We start from the raw sequence: 16,749 nt of genomic DNA, 5'->3' as shown, positions 1-16,749 counted from the left end.
TAGATATTACTTTATCCAAGATGAAAAGTAGTTGTAATTATTGCTGGTGATTTCAATTGTCATTTAGATAAAAATGATACTAGCATTTTAAAAGAACCCAGAATTTCATCTACTGCAAAGTCACTTAAATTGGGCTAGTAATTGAAATCTTAAAGCTACAATAATGTTTGCTGAGAAAAGCTCCCTGTTTTTACTCATTGTTCATTTGTTTTCAGATCAGAGACAACAATTAACAAAGCATATATTTCCTCTGATTTACAATACAGATTAGTAAAAGATTTACATTGTTTTCAATAATTCCAGTTTATCAAGCTAAGCAGCCAGATTTTAAAGTCTAGCTACCTAAAGAAATATAAGATTATATGGAGTTAAATTATAATGAACAAGTTAGTGATACCATTCTTTGGACTTCTCTAAGTTCATAGATACCAAAAAAATAGAAGATGGTAAAAAACAAAAATTAGAAGATAGGATGTAGAAATTAACACCTTACAAGTAAAGTTACTTGCTGAAAAATAAAAATGCAAATCGTAACAAGGAAATAGTTAAATTTGTTAAAGATACAAAAAGAATATTGACGAGTATTATCCCATAAAACTGAATTAGCACTGGAAAAAGTGAAATTGAATTCATATGCTGATACATCAAAAGGTCTCCATGGATTAGCAAGCAGTCAACAAAGCTAACACAATTAATTTGTTGTATCCAGCACTGTATTTAAGCTTTTGCGCCCCCCAAGCTTTCTGTGTTGGAGAGAAGCCTTCTAGCTTATCAGTGGGAGTGGTAATCACTAGGTAACCTATCTACCACATAAGGAGTGGTTCTGGCCCAGAAATTGTAGTTATTGGCCATTTGGGCAGTTTTTGCATCTCTCTCAACTTTCTGATTTAAAATCCCACATTTGCACTTGTTTCCCCCCTTTCCTGTAACTAGTTTAGTCCAGATACAGATTCTTAGTTTTAGCACTTGAATTTGCTTATTCGTGATCAGCACTTGTTCAGAACTTGTTGTAAGCACTAAATAACCTACTAATTACTACAGCACTCAACCTTCCTCATTACCTAGTGGAAAACAGTTTTGGTACTTACTTTCCTCACTTGCTTAGAGAAAAACAACTCTTGTACTCACTTTCCTCACTTATCTAGAGGAAAATAGTTTTTTATTCAGGCATGTCCAAGGGTCAGCTTCCAGTGTTCTCTCCTGTCTATCTAATGAATCTGGGCATCTTGGGGCAATGTAGTAATTACCTCATGTACACAGGCAACCCTCTCCTCCTACCACCCAACACTACAACCTGTGAGAGATGCACTTATCTAGCCAAACTGGAGGTAAAGCTCTCTCCAGCCAATACTGAACTTGACAGTCAAGAGGAGAAGGTAAACACTTGCAGCACACCACACTCATCACATAGTCTCACTAAATCTGCACCACCAAAATCCACACATAGAAACACAAAAACATTCATGGAGGCTCTAAGTAATAATCTGCTCAAACAACAGAGACCTCCAAAGCAGAAATGCAAGCAACCTCCACCCCTCAACACAACCCAAATGACAAATAGCAGGCAGACTCAGTGTGCCACTCAACCACAGCGAATAAGGCAAAACAACGTACCCAGCACACTAGTCATAGATGACTCTATAGTCAGGCACACTGATGTCCCCCTCACCAGGCTAAACAAGGAGAAAGTTACTGTCAGCTGCCTGTTGGGTGCCAGGATCCGCCACATAACCCATGCACTCAGGTCACTCTACAACAAGTACAAATATGACTCTGTCATTGTCCATGTTGGTGTGAACAACCTGAGACGTACCTCCCTGGACTACATGAAAAGAGACATGAAAGAGCTCTCTGATCTTGTAGCTCAGGCAGGTATGACCCTAGCCCTGAGTAGCATTATTATGAAAGACTAAAATATCTGAACTTGTAAAGTGTCTCTTACAGATATCTAAGAGGAGATCTTATTCAGGTATATAGGGCATTTAGAGTCAACTACCTCTGGAAATGTTTGGGGTTATCAAAAAGTACTAGAGAATCATCAGACAACCTATGTAGGAAATTCTATAGGAATGAGAAGTGTACTAATTGGTTCTCTGACAGAGTAGCTGATGCTTGGAACAGACTATCAAATTACATTAAAGCAAGTACTAGTTTAGATATTTTTAAGAACAGTCTGGACACTTATTATGAGAACAAGTGTTTTGGTATATTGGCAAGCTAGAAGGACATTAATGCCTGTGCTTGAAATATTTGTATGTGTGTATGTATATATGTATAATGCCACAGACTGCCCAATGACTGGGCCTTTTCCTCTTATCATGACTTCTCTAGAGACCAACAAGGTGCAAACATACATTCATAGGTTCAGGGTTACAATGCACATATTAGTGTTGTGATTCGTGAGGATCTTACGAAGCCCAGCCTTGCATTCCCATGTTAGTTTTTAGCTCTTGTATTTTGTGTAGGAATAATCCACCAGGATGGCTTCTTCCTTGAATTAGTTCTGTACTTCTTATTGGTGGGTACAGTTGCCTCTATGCAGCAATTAACACACTTATATAGGGTTTTTGTAAACAGTTCCAGGTAGGCAGCAGTGTTCCCAGGGTTTATAGGGTTGAAATATTACCAGGTTATCATTTAATAGTAGGACATTTGACTTAAGAGTAATTCATGAAAACTCCAGGGTTAGCTGATGTTTTGAGTTTTATTTCTACTTCAAAGGAGACCATTTTGTTGCCTGACCTTAGCAGAGAAGACTTTAAAGTATTGGGGGGGAGGGGGGCTGCAGCACTCTCCATATAAGTGAGGACCATAATCAGTATGCTTGCACCCCTGGTCAGCATGTTGACAGTCTGGTCTGGGGAATTTATGTTCACAATATCCAGGAATCTCTATGTCTGCATGTTTGGTGTTGTATATAATTCCCAGTTAATGGGGTAATTAAAGTTGCCCATGAATATATTATTGGGTTGGACGGGGAGTGTTCCTAAATATCTTAAATACATGTTATAGGTGTATTGGCTTATAGAGAGGGAGCTATAGCTTGCAAGGAAGTGGTATGGGATTTTTTCTATGGTGATTTGAACATGGACACACTCAAGTGCATCATCCATCATCCACCCTTGAGGTATATTTATTTTGATGTAAATTAAGACACCTCCACCTTTAGTCCTTGTCCGTGTAGGATTTGGTCTAAATGTTTGGAAAACATTATAGCCTTGCATTGCTGCTGTGCTCTACAGACTTTAAACCAAGTCTTGGTGACTGCACAGAGATCAGCATTCTTTAGCTGAGGAGAGCTTGTAGGATGTGAGATTTCTTGTTAGGACTCCTAGGATCAAGTAGCAAAACCTTTAGATTTTCTTGTTTTTGATTTGCTATGTCGGAAGTGCTTTTAATTTGGCATTGCCTCAAAAAGGCACTACTGGGGGAGGACAATATTTGAGCACCTAGAGTGAAGATGTGTAGACCATCCCTGGCAAAGCAGTATGGTCTGTTGACCATCTCCTTCCATGCTGACAAATAGTGCACTCTGTTAGACTGACATCAGAAACTAAATCAGTTTGTAAAGTCAATCTTTTTCTGTTCATATTGTGACATCATTGCTGGAGAAGATAAAACGCTGCTCAAAGCTAGGCCCATACCATCTTGGGATATAATATATATATATATATATATATATATATATATATATATATATATATATATATATATATATATATATATATATATATATATATATATATTTATCGAGTGCTTCATGATGTCTGTCTTCATGTACTCTAGGGAAGTATGTCTCAGGTGTTTTCTGTCTGGTAAGAGGGACATCAGTGTGGCTAACAGTGGACTTTCCAATGACCAGAATGTTGGATTGTGTGGTGGCTTGCCTTATGGGCTTAAAAGTAGAGGCTGCATGAGATGCGACTGTATGTGTTATGTGGATATTTTGAAAGAGTGTATTTGGGGCTGCTGAGGGTACTTGTTATGTGCACTTCATCTAGGAGATCTTTGGGTTTAGGAAGGTTGGATTTAAGTGCTTCAGCATATGTGAGTCTGTGTCTGCTTTAAACTCTGTGCAATGAGTGCAGCGTGTGTATTACTGCCAACCTGATTGACATTAGGAGTGCTTTTATCTGAGAGCTTTGCCTCCAGTGAGATTGTGTAAATACATCTCTTTCACACCTTATTGATTTGTTTGAGAATTAGCTGATTGTCAATAAACATGAAGCAATTTCTACATTGTCTCAAGATGCCCATATCCACCAAACGTGTGTGTGGGATAGTGGAAAAATGTATCCATGGCAACAGGCCCTTTTTATTGATTAGACTGTTGCACTGAGAACATAAAGTAATGTCTGGAATATCTAATTTGCAACTCTAGGGGCAGTGCTTATCACTGCAAAGTAGCTACCCTGTCTGCAACTAGGTCTTGGTGAAATTTCAGGGGTGCTTTTACAGGAAAAATGTCAACTCAAGGTGCCTGCGTGTATGCAGGGCACTGCAACCATTTGAGGGGAGACTACTAAAGTAGACCCCAATGATTTATGGATGAAGTACGTAGGGAGATGTTCTGAAGTCAGGTTAGACAGCAGCTAATCGTGGAGTACTTATTGAAAAGGAACAATTAGCTTCATCAAGAATGATGAAAAGAGGGATTCGCCTGATTGGCTACTGCCTGGCTACTGCTAGTGCTGGTCTCACCACAGTTTCATGCTGTTGGGATGCAATGCCCCTTTGCTTCTTCCCTCACCAGGAACAAAACAGTAACAATAATCCCAAGATAAGAAGCAGGCCACAGGCTGTTTGGTGAGCAACAGACTTGTGCCAGAGGATGCAGGCCTTTTACAGGTAGATGCCTTGAATAGCAACCGGACCAATCAGGAGAATCCCACACAAACACTCACTTCCTAATCAGAAACAGTAAAGAATCAATGCCGTCTGCTATTTCTCTCACTAGCAGCATAATATAAGCAGAACTTCCAAGCTGGCATCTATGAAGCAGTTACCAGGCTTTCTGGTGATCCAGCCACCTCCTGGAACTAATGTCCCTGCACTCCATCTCTTACTAGAAGCAAAACAGAGATGACTGCTGAGAGGCAGAATGTGGGTTCTCCAATGACTGATTGTCTTGGACTTGATGTTGCAGATTTAAAGGTAAGAGTGAACAAATGGGTCAGTATTGCAAAAGCTGGACTGTGTACTAAGCTGTTAGAAATGAAAGACAAGCTAGATTGGAAGGGGATGGGCACTTAGCATTCTGGCTCTATGTAATACAGTGAGATGGCCAATCATTTTAAATAGCTGAAGGGGAGTGATTTCATAAAATGATATTTTAGTGCTTACTGACAGTAGCCAATGAAAGAGGAGAAGGAAGGAAATATCAAATGAACATAAGGGGTGGGCAACTAGACTGGCAGCTGAGTTTAAAAACCCAACAGTACCGGGGTAGGAGGGTGAAAAAAATTTAATTTCTGTATGACTCACAAAAGACACACCTCTGGTCTATTTCCTATTTTAAATATGCAATTGAAAGCAGAATACAATTAAAACACAGTATGAAGAAAATACACCACAATATACAGAATAGAAGATGGCAATGAAGTGATACAAATTACAAGAAAGGAAAAACAAACTAACATTTCCATCACAGCAGTCTATGGCAGATCTATGGCAGAGTACGACATATTTAAGCTTTATATGTTTAAGTTCTTAATATCCTTTATATCACAAAGCTATGAGGCTGTGGCAAAGAGTGATGGCCTCTGACCATTTCTAATAACAGCACACATTTCTGATATGCTCAGTGGAGTGGCAGGCAGGACTAGCAGGAATTTTCTATTGTCTTATGAGTGGTCCCTTAATCCTTTGACAGCTAAGAAGATATTCAGTCATTAGGGCATTCCCTGTTGTGATATTTTTGCCACCCAGTACAGCACAAATGTAGAAGTTAGTTTGCCACAATCCTCTCCCCAGGAAAAACTCTCAGGGATGCTCTGTTTCAGCACTGGCCTCCAGGTGGCATATTCACCCCTTCCTGTAATTTCCTGGTTCCTACAGAAAGCTCAAGGGTGCAGTGCAACTGTCATCCTCATAGCCCCCTATTGGCCAATACGCATTTGATTTTCCATTCTGAAGCCTCACTTGAAGGAACCACCTCGGTTCCTAGATCCATTTTTTGATCTGATTACTTATCCCTCTGGGGAGCCTCACCTGGATCTTCAAATTTAGAAATTAAGCACCAGGTTTCTCCAGTTCCAATGAAGGTGAGGGATGATTCTCTCCCTCAAGCCATGGTCAACATTCTAACTGCTTCTCTGAAACCTTCCATTTATAAAATTCACTGCAACATATGGAAGAGGTTTGTTTATTGGGATGCTCCATAAATCATTCATCTGTTTTCAGCCCCTATAGCGGGAATTCTGCATTTCCTCACTTCTCTTTCACTCTGGTTTGAGTTTCTTTTTCATCAAAGTTCAGTTAGCAGTGATCTCTTGTTTTCATACTGACTTTCAGGATCACTCATTAGCCACTGATGAGCTATGGAAGGTGTTTCCCAAATGCACCTTCCTACTCTATCCCACTATTAATGACTTGGTTCTTCCATGGGATTTGAATTTTATGCTAGCAACCTTGACTAAACCTCCATTCAAGCCAGCAGCTTCCACAAGGTTTAAGTTTTTTTCTTGGAAAATTATTTCTACTGGCACTCACTGAGGTCAGCTAGAAGGATTTCCGAGCTCGAGTCTTTATCTTACATTCCCCCGTATCTCATCTTCTACAAATTTAGGGTAACTTTAAGAACTAACCCTTCCTTTGTTTCCTAAGTGGCTTTGGAGACCAACATTTCTCAACCAATTCATTTACCCTTCCTTCTTCCTAATTATAAAAACATTGAGAACACTTGTTCCATACTTTAGACGTTCACAGACAGCAGTGCTTTTACCGTCACAGAACAGCTTCAGTCAGGAACAATGAGCAGCTAATGTTCAACAACCACACTCTGCCTTACTGGCATTCAGGTAGTAGTGCCCTGCTACCCTCCTCTGGCAGTCCACCAAAGCCCATAGTGCATCCCACTGCCTAATATTGGTGCGATGGACCAATCACGTGATAGTACAAGGACTGCCTTATGTACCCAAAGACAGGGCCCTTTCAGTTTTCTATTGCCACAGTAAGAGAAAGATCTCTTGAAAAACTGTTCTTTAGTCTGGATCTCTTCAACTGCTGAGCTCAGATAAGGAACCCTTTGGGCTTTATTATGACCTGTTGCTCTGCAGTAGCCTTTGGCAGCTGTCGGACCACTCATCATTTGTCACCAGGTCCCCAGGTGTGGTGACTGTACTACAACTGTGCATGACATGAGGATGAACCTCTCCCCTGGGGCTGTACCATTTCTTGGTTCATGTATGGGAGAACCAAACTCTTTAGGTGGTGGGGAAGTCATGGGTACAGAATCTGTTGCCAGCTTTGACTGTGTTTTTACCTGAGCTGGTAGCTATGGCTAAATCCATTTTTAAGACCATTGATTAGGGATACAAACCTGGGTGCACTCACCTTCATTCAACCACTCAAGATTTGTTATTATTGAAGGGGATGTGTAATTGGAGGCTTCAGAGGTACTAGAGTCTGACCAGTCAGTTTCCCTTGAGGAAGAACAGGTCAAAAACCAAAACAGATATTTTCTTTTTCCCAAATGCTGGGTAGATTTTGGGATGTATTCATTTGGGCACAATCAATAGCTGAATTAGCTGGATATATGATATTTTGTAGGATGAGGTCATGGACATGACAACCTTCCCTCCATTGATCTTAGCATCAGATCATTTTTTTAAAGAAAGCTTGCAATTCTCTTCTGCTGAATGAGTCTCTGCCTAAAAACATGTTTAAAAAAATCAGGCTGTGCTTGCCTATGCCTGTCCTCCAAATCTCTGTCTGTAGTGCCTGTTTCTGTGTCCCCAGCAGCATTTTCCAGTAGAAACACCATATCTTCATCAAACCATGTCCCTCAAGATAAATTAGACATGCGGCTGGAATTCCACTGAAAGAAGCTTTCACAGTCCAACATAGTTTTTTTTTAATTCCTTAACTGTAAATGCTTTATGTGGAAGTTTGTGTTGAGTTATATGTATAGTTCAGACAAGTTTACTGCATCATTACCTGCTGAGCAGAAAGACTTTGTGAAATAGATTGTTTACAGTGTTTTTAAAGTGTCTAAAAATTGTTAAAAAAGTGCCTTGGAGAGGGTTGATAGTGTTTCTAGAAATGTATGTATGTCAGTTATGGTAAGAAAGTACGCTTATTTGCACAGCAAAAACCTTTCTTATGAGTTACAAAATGATTATGGTTGCTCCACTTGATTCTGATTGGGTGTTTGGTACAGAAGCTAATCATATCCTAAATCACTGGGATGACAGAGGTAAACTGTTGTAAAAGGTGTCTAAAATGTTCCATATTCCCAAGTTTCCCTACAATAAGCAGGATACGTTTTTGGCAGTTCAACAAACAGAAGTCCCAGCAAAACAAAAACCCAAGGCACCAAACAGAAATGGCAAGATGTGAATTCCAACAACCCTAAAAAATGGCTTATTTTCCCAAAAAGGATAACCCCTATTCCAACCTATGACTATGTCAAGGCTTTTAACACCCATCATTCCCAAGCTCCCCTCTGTGTACCCTGTCTCGACAGTTTGCTCTCAATAACATAGTGCGCCCATCAGTGCTTTATGACAAATGGGTGCTCAATATCACTGGCAGAGTTTAAAGATCACAATGGAAGAAATATCCACCTCTGTTCAGGGTGTTTCCCCCTCACCCGCTGGACCACATCTTGTTATTCCTTCCTATACTCCAGCACATGGACTCAAGGGACATAGAACCAGACCCAGGAAGAATGAAAGGAGTCTAGTTCTGACTTGTCCTGGTTCCAAAAAAAGATCTGTCGTGGAGACCGGTGTTAGACCTATTATTTCTGAATACTTTTGTCAAGGTCCCCAAGTCCAAGATGCCCACTCTGCAGACAGTGCTTCCTTTTTTGCCAGATCACTTCTTCATGGTGACTCTGGACTTTATGGATGCATATCATCATATCCCCATTGCTCATAACTTCAGGATATATCCGAGATTTGTAGCATCTGTTTCTCTCTATTGCCCTTTGGGCTTTCCACTGCACCTCGAGTGCTTACAAAATGCCCTGCTCCAGTGGTAGCTCACTGTCAGACTCTTGGCCTTCACAGCTTTCCTTACTTAGATGACTTGCTGATCTGTGCAGAGTCTGTATCCAAGGGTTTTGGATTGCTACAGAATGTCTCAGCCTTACTCACCCAGCTAGGGTTCAAGTTGTACCTTTGGAAATTGTGCCTGACATTTTGCAAAGACAAATTCCTGGGGTGCTTAATCAACAGCAAAAAAAAGGATAATCTTTCTTCCTGAAGACAAGGTCCTGTCCAACCAAGAGAATATCACCTCAAGAAGAGAATTTCTAAAAATTCTTGGACTGATGGCATCCATGATGCTCATGATACCACTGGCCTGTCTCCACTGAGGAAAATTCAGTGGTATGTACGAAATTGTCAGACCCAGCACTTTCACTCCCTGGGTTTCATCAGATGAGAGTTGCAGTGGTGGAGAGCACATTTGAATATCAATCCTGGACTTCCCTTTTTCCCACTTGTTCTGAAGCAATATGTCTAGACAGATTCCTTCAACCTGGTTTGGAGAGTTGTGTCAATAGGAGTGCAAGTGCATTGCACTTCAGTATCCGTGGATGCTTGAAGCACATCAGTTTCATGGAAATGGCTGTGCTGCTCCAGGCCTTAATAGTCCTACACCTCCTATGATCTCTTTATGCTCTTCTTGTGGTTACGGACAGCACCACAGTGATGTGGTACCTCAACTAACAAGGGGTTACAAGGGCATACTCTCTGTGCCAGGTGGCAGTGATGACCTGGGAGCTGACTCCACAGCATTCTCTGACTCTACAGGCATCGTACATCCCATCAGAGCAAAACGTTGCATCAAACAGACTAAGGAGATCCTGGACAGACCTGCATGAGCAGCAACTCAAGGCAGTGATGATCCTGGATCTAGTCCAGTTGTGGGGAACAACTCAAATAGATAAGTTCATCTCCTTTCAAAACAGACATCTGGAGAAATTCTGTTCCAGACGACTTTGCAGTCATGCTTGGAGGATACAGGCATTCTCATTCCCTGGGACAAAAATGTTCCTGGATGTATTTACACCCTTTCCACTGATTCACAATATACTTCTGAAGATTCACAAAGAAATGCAAAAGGATCATTGTAGTGACTCCCTATTGGGCCAGTCAATCTTGGTTCTGTCCTCCAATGGTATTGGCCAAGGGCAATTACCACAAACTTCCTCACACTCTGGATCTGCTCACAATGACTCAGTGATGACTGGTGCACCCCAGTTAAGAGCAACTGCAAACGAAACCCTGGTTGATTCAGTCTTGACATTGTTTAAGTATTTGTTTCATTATTAGGTGTTAAAAGAAGCCAGAAAACCTGCTACTAGAAAATCTTAAATTTATAAATGGATGAGGTTTTCTAAATAGTGCCTAAGTGGGAAAATAGGGTTTCTTGAGGTTAACATCCCTCTGGTCTTGAGGTATTTCTGTGAGCTATTTCAGGATGGCTTATCGTATGCATCCATTAAAGTGCATTTAGTGGCCATATCTGCTTGTTTGCCAAAGGAGCCCCCTCTTTCTGTGGTTCCGGTATGTAGGTTGTTAGACATTTCCCTGCAAGCTACTACTCCAAAACCAAAAGGCCGCAGCACTAATTCATAACAGAGCGGTGCAGCTGAAAAGCAGAAACGCTATGGCATTGTACATGAACAAGTAAATGTGTACATGTGATAATCCCTAAAGAATGCTACCAGTCTGTATTTTAACAGTAGAGACAGTCACGGTAGTCAGGATTGTCACATGTACCCATTTACTCATCGGCATACAATGCTGTAGCATTTCTGCTTTTTGGTTGCACCACTGTAGGGTGAAGAGGTGCTGCAGCATTTTGGTTTTGGCATAGGAGCTTGCAGGGAAATGTCTCACGACCTACATGCCAGAACCCCTTTTTCTGCTTTTATGAATGGAGTATTGCATATGAGACCCTCTCACAAGCAAATTTCTCCTTTGTGGGATCTGTCCTGGAAAAATTTACCACACCAACTTGCTAACCTACCATTCAGGATGATCTGAAGCTCTTAATGTGGAAAACTGTTTTGCTAAGGTGAGTATCTGAAGAAGTATGCTAGAGACAGCAACATAGTTCTGTCAATACTCATACAAAGCACTACAAGCTGGATGCCTTTTCTAGATCCAGAGCAGGCTTCACTAGGACCATTCTCCAGGGGCTCCTGGACCCTTATCCTTCCTCGTCCCAGGTTGAATAAGTTTTGAGAATCTACATGAATGCCAATAAGTCAGTGTGTTTGTTGAACATGGTACAGTTGCACAAGTCCTAATTACCTGTAGCAGTAGTTGCCTTCCTGCTAGACCCTAGAAAACTGAAAGGATCCTGTCTGTGGGAGTGTAAGACACTCCCTTTACTGCCAGGTGATTGGCACATTACACCCACAGACAAGTAGTGGAAGGCACTCTGAGTTTTGGTAGACTAGAACCAAGGCAGTACCAACTGTTAAGTATCTGATTCTTCTGGTGTGAAACTAGGTCTGAGCTAAGAAAGGAACAGATGCATTGTGGGAAGGAAGAATTCTTAAAAGGATTAGAGGCTGGAGCATTATTTCTGCCAGATTGGATCCGAGCTATAGCTTGAAGACTCCCATGTTGTATTGGACAGTCTGGAGTGAAATAATCTTTCATTATGGCAATTACATAACTTTCAGTTTGTTTGAAATGGTCTATTGATGAAATGGACTATCACACACAACTGAATATAGTATTCCCTATGTGTTAATGCCTCCATTTTCTTTGACACAGAGGCCCAAGGAATGTTTAATTTGTCATACATGGGACATTACAGCATCCCTTTATTTATGACCACTAGGATGGGGCTGCCATGCATTCCTCTTACTGTGAGGATATGACAAATGTTTGTCATACATGGTGTGTAGAATTGGATAGTCTATGAAACAGATCTTTTATTGAGCTGCAGTGAAGCATTTTTCTATGTACATGACTCAATAATTGAGGGGGATATCTGATTATTTCCATATCATGGCTACCTGAGACTCAATTATATCATGAGACGTTTTTAAAATTATTATTCCATTCCAGACACCACTGACTTCTGATTTCTAATTTAACTTCATTGTTCTATTTTCTGCTACTTCTCATACAGGGTGGCAACACCCCAGCATAACTCTTTGCCATGAAGAGGCTTTCTAAAGTGGATGTTCTTTGGCTGAACAAAGGTAAGGCTCACTACCTCGAACAGAGAGTACCTGGAGAGATGGGCATGAGGCTATCGCTGCAGCTAGTTGAGGATTTTATCCTTCTTTTTCTGTCTCATCAGTTTCTGTTCTGCAAACCAAATTTACCACTAAATGGATAGAGCATGGACTAGGAAGAGACACTCCCCAGCTATGTAGTGACCTCACCTCAAGCTCAACCCCTCAGAGATGGGCATTTATGGCAACTCCTTGTCTCTGCTGGCTGATCAACCCTCTATCAGTAACATGAGATATGCAATTTTCACCCCCCCCCCAAGAAAGAGGCAAGAATTGATAGCGTACTCATTTATCCCTCTCTTTACTAGACTGCTTAAGTACCAGGTTGCTGACTAAATCTGAGACACCAAGACAGCAACAAGAGCATCACCCCCTGCACCACGGACCCAGCTCTTTTAAAACCTGATATTTGAAATGGTCTGTGAATAGGGAAAGTGAGGAAAATCAGACAGTCTGTCAGTTCTCTTAACCATAAGCAGTTTTAAAAAGTAGACAAGCTATTAGACAGTGAAGGATGTCTGTGCTAAAGCACAGCAGGGAAGTTAGATTCCTGATGAGGAAAAACAGAGATAGCAGGTCTTGATGTCAGAAACAAATTAGGAGTTATAGGTAGTATGAATATGGAGATTGGAGACTGTAAGGTGGTGGCAGGGGAAAGTGTAGTTAGGCAGCATAGGATGGTGGTTTGTAGGATGACATTGGCGATCAAGAAGAGGAGGATGAGTGTGAGGGCAGCACCAAGGATCAAATGGTGGAAAGTGAAAAAGGGTAATTGTGAGGTGATGTTCAGGGAAGAGTTAAGACAGGCACTGGGTGACAGTGAAGAGTTACCGAATAGCTGGGTAACTACAGCAGAGCTACTAAGAGAGATGGCTAGAAAGGTGCTTGGTGTGACATCTGGAAAGAGGAAGGAGGACAAGGAGACCTGGTGGTGGAATGAAGACGTACAGGAGAGTATACAGAGAAAGAGGTTGGCGAAGAAGAAGTGGGATTGTCAAAGAGATGAAGAAAGTAGACAAGAGTATAAGGAGATGAGGTGCATGGCAAAGAGAGAGGTGGCAAAGGCTAAGAATAAGGCGTATGAAGAGTTGTATAAAAGGTTGGACACTAGGATGAAGAAAAGGACCTGTACAGATTGGCTAGACAGAGGGACCGAGCTAGTAAAGATGTGCAGCAGGTAAGGGTGATAAAGGATAATGAGGGAAATGTACTCACAAGCGAGGAGAGTGTGTTGAGCAGATGGAAAGAGTACTTTGAGGGGTTGATGAATGAAGAGAATGAGAGGGAGAGAAGGTTGGATGATGTGTGGATAGTAAATCATGAAGTGCAGTGGATTAGCAAGGAGGAAGTAAGGATAGCTATGAAGAGGATGAAGAATGGAAAGGCTGCTGGTCCAGATGACATACCTGTCAAAGCATGGAGGTGTTTAGGTGAAATGGCAGTGGAGTTTTTAACTAGATTGTTTAATGAAATCTTGGAAAGTGAGAGGATGCCTGAGGAATGGAGAAAAAGTGTTTTGGTACCGATTTTTAAGAATAAGGGTGATGTGCAGAGCTGTAGTAACTACAGAGGGATTAAACTGATCAGTCACAGCATGAAGTTATAGGAAAGAGTAGTAGAAGCTAGGTTAAGAAGGGAGGTGATGATTAGTGATCAGCAGTATGGTTTCATGCCAGGAAAGAGCACTACAGATGTGATGTTTGCTCTGACAGTGTTTATGGAAAAGTACAGAGAAGGTCAGAAGGAGTTGCATTGTGTCTTTGTGAATTTAGAGAAAGCATATGACAGGGTGCCTAGAGAGGAGTTGTGGTATTGTATGAGGAAGTCAGGATTGTCAGAGAAGTATGTAAGAGTGGTACAGGATATGTACGAGGGTACTGTGACAGCGGTGAGGTCTGCGGTGGGAGTGATGGATGCATTTAAGGTGGAGGCGGGATTACATCAAGGATCAGCTCTGAGCCCTTTCTTATTTGCAATGGTAATGGACAGGTTGACAGACGAGATCAGACAGGAGTCCCCATGGACTATGATGTTTGCAGATGACATTGTGATCTGTAGTGAGAGTAGGGAACAGGTGGAGGAGATCCTGGAGAGGTGGAGATATGCTCTGGAGAGAAGAGGAATGAAGGTCAGCAGGACTAAGACAGAATATATGTGTGTGAATGAGAGGGAGGATAGAGGAATGGTGAGGATGCAGGGAGTAGAGGTGGCGAAGGTGGATGAGTTTAAGTACTTGGGATCAACAGTTCAGAGTAATGGTGAGTGTGGAAGAGAGGTGAAGAAGAGAGCACAGGCAGAATGGAGTGGGTGGAGAAGAGTGTCAGAAGTGATTTGTGACAGACGAGTACCAGTAAGAGTGAAAGGGAAGGTCTACAAGAGGGTAGTGAGACCAGCTATGTTATATGGGTTGGAGACGGTGGGGTTGCCAAAAAGGCAGGAGTCAGAGCTTGACGTGGCAGAGCTGAAGATGTTAAGATTTGCACTCGGTGTGACGAGGATGGACAGGATTAGGAATAAGTATATTAGAGGGTCAGCCCAGGTTGGAAGGTTTGGAGACAAAACCAGGGAGGCAAGATTACGTTGGTTTGGACATGTGCTGAGGAGGGATGCAGAGTATATTGGGAAAAAGACACTAATGATGAAGCTGCCAAGTAACAGGAAAAGAGGGAGGCCTAAGATAAGGTTTATGGATGTGGTGAGAGAGGACATGCAGGTGGTTGGTATGACAGAGCAAGATGCAGAGGACAGGAAGAAATGGAAACAGTTGATCTGCTGTGGCGACCCCTAAAGGGAGCAGCCGAAAGAAGAAGAAGAAGGTAGTATGAATACCACCTTGATTTTCCCCTGAAATGAGGCCATTGGCCTAGTAGAACTAACCCAGTCATCAAAGAGTAAATAAATAAAACAAAATAATGAAAGGTATTGCTGACATGAAGAATCAGGTAAGAATCATTAACACTGTTATTTCAATATCTTGATAATGGATTAGATTTTAAATTTTCAGAAGAAAACAACCTGTTGCTCATTTCTTAAATAAAGCATCACACTGTTCACTGGCTTTGACAGCAGACTCAGCTACTAACACAGGCTCCTTGGAGTTGAGATAGATAACAACCAATCCTTTGATTCTCACATAAATAACACTATAAAATTAGTCAACAGAAAACTAGGCTCCCTTTATAGAATTAAACCATTCCTCACTCCACTTGCCAGAACCTCCATTGCCCACTCCCATCGGGTTTTAACCCTCCTTTATGCCTCTCCTATTTATACTAACCTGTCCAAAACTAACCTCAATAAACTGTCTGCTGCCTACAACAGTATCGCCAGACTTAACTCTGACACTACTTTTAGAACTCACCATTGCCAAAATTTAAAGGAATTTGGATGGCTTGAATTGCAAAATCTGATCTTGTTTCATCAACTCTCCTTAGCCCAAAAAATCCTGTATAAACCCACTAACACCCCTATACTCACTTCCCTTATAACTCCTTACTCCAACCTCAAAAGCCTACGTTCCTCTAACAAACTTCTCATAGCAACTTGTAAATCCAACAACCTGGCAGGTGACTCCTTGTTCTCTAACACTACTGGAAAATCCTGGAACTCTCTTCCTGACAATCTCGCTTCATCTCCTCTCCTCACTGCTTTAAAACCCAGCTCAAAACTTTCCTTAGAACCCGCTGGCTCTGCCCCTGCACAAACCCTGACTAACATTTCCTTCTACCTCCAGTACTGCCACCTTTTCTGCTTACTAATTTCAGTTCACAACTTAATTGTCTGTTAGTATGTCTTTTAAGTCCTAACTGTTGCACCTGATAGAACTTGCTACTGGAAATGCTCACTAACTAATATGTAATTTCTGTTTATCAATGTATGTATTTTGGAGTTTTTCTCCCCGGGCCTCCACTGAAAATGGACTCAAATCCAGTTGGACCAGCCCGGTAAACAAATGTAAAATAAAAAAAAAAAAAAAAATAAAATTCTGAAAAATCTCAGCTTCAAGTGTGAAAGGCTTTTGTTGCAATTCGCCAGTCACACCTGAATGACTTGTACCTGTTCAACTGATTTTCCTTACAAGAAATTATTACTGGTACTATCTGTAGTATAGTGCTGAATATGATCTGCAGTTTTTGGATATTTCTTTTTTTCTTCAGTTTAATGTAAGCAGGTAGTTGGTATATATAAGTAAAGGTGAGTGTGGGGTCTGTCCCCCACATGCGTGCTGCAATGGAGCTTGCTGTTGGTATATATAAGTAAAGGTGAGTGTGAAGGCTGTCCCCCACATGGGTGCTGCACTGGTGCTTGCTGTTGGTATA

This window comes from Protopterus annectens, chromosome 16.part0 (assembly GCF_019279795.1).
Source record: "Protopterus annectens isolate FY-2018-M chromosome 16.part0, PAN1.0, whole genome shotgun sequence".
In the NCBI taxonomy this organism is placed as follows: domain Eukaryota; kingdom Metazoa; phylum Chordata; order Ceratodontiformes; family Protopteridae; genus Protopterus; species Protopterus annectens.
Note: the sequence above shows the minus strand (reverse complement) of the source record.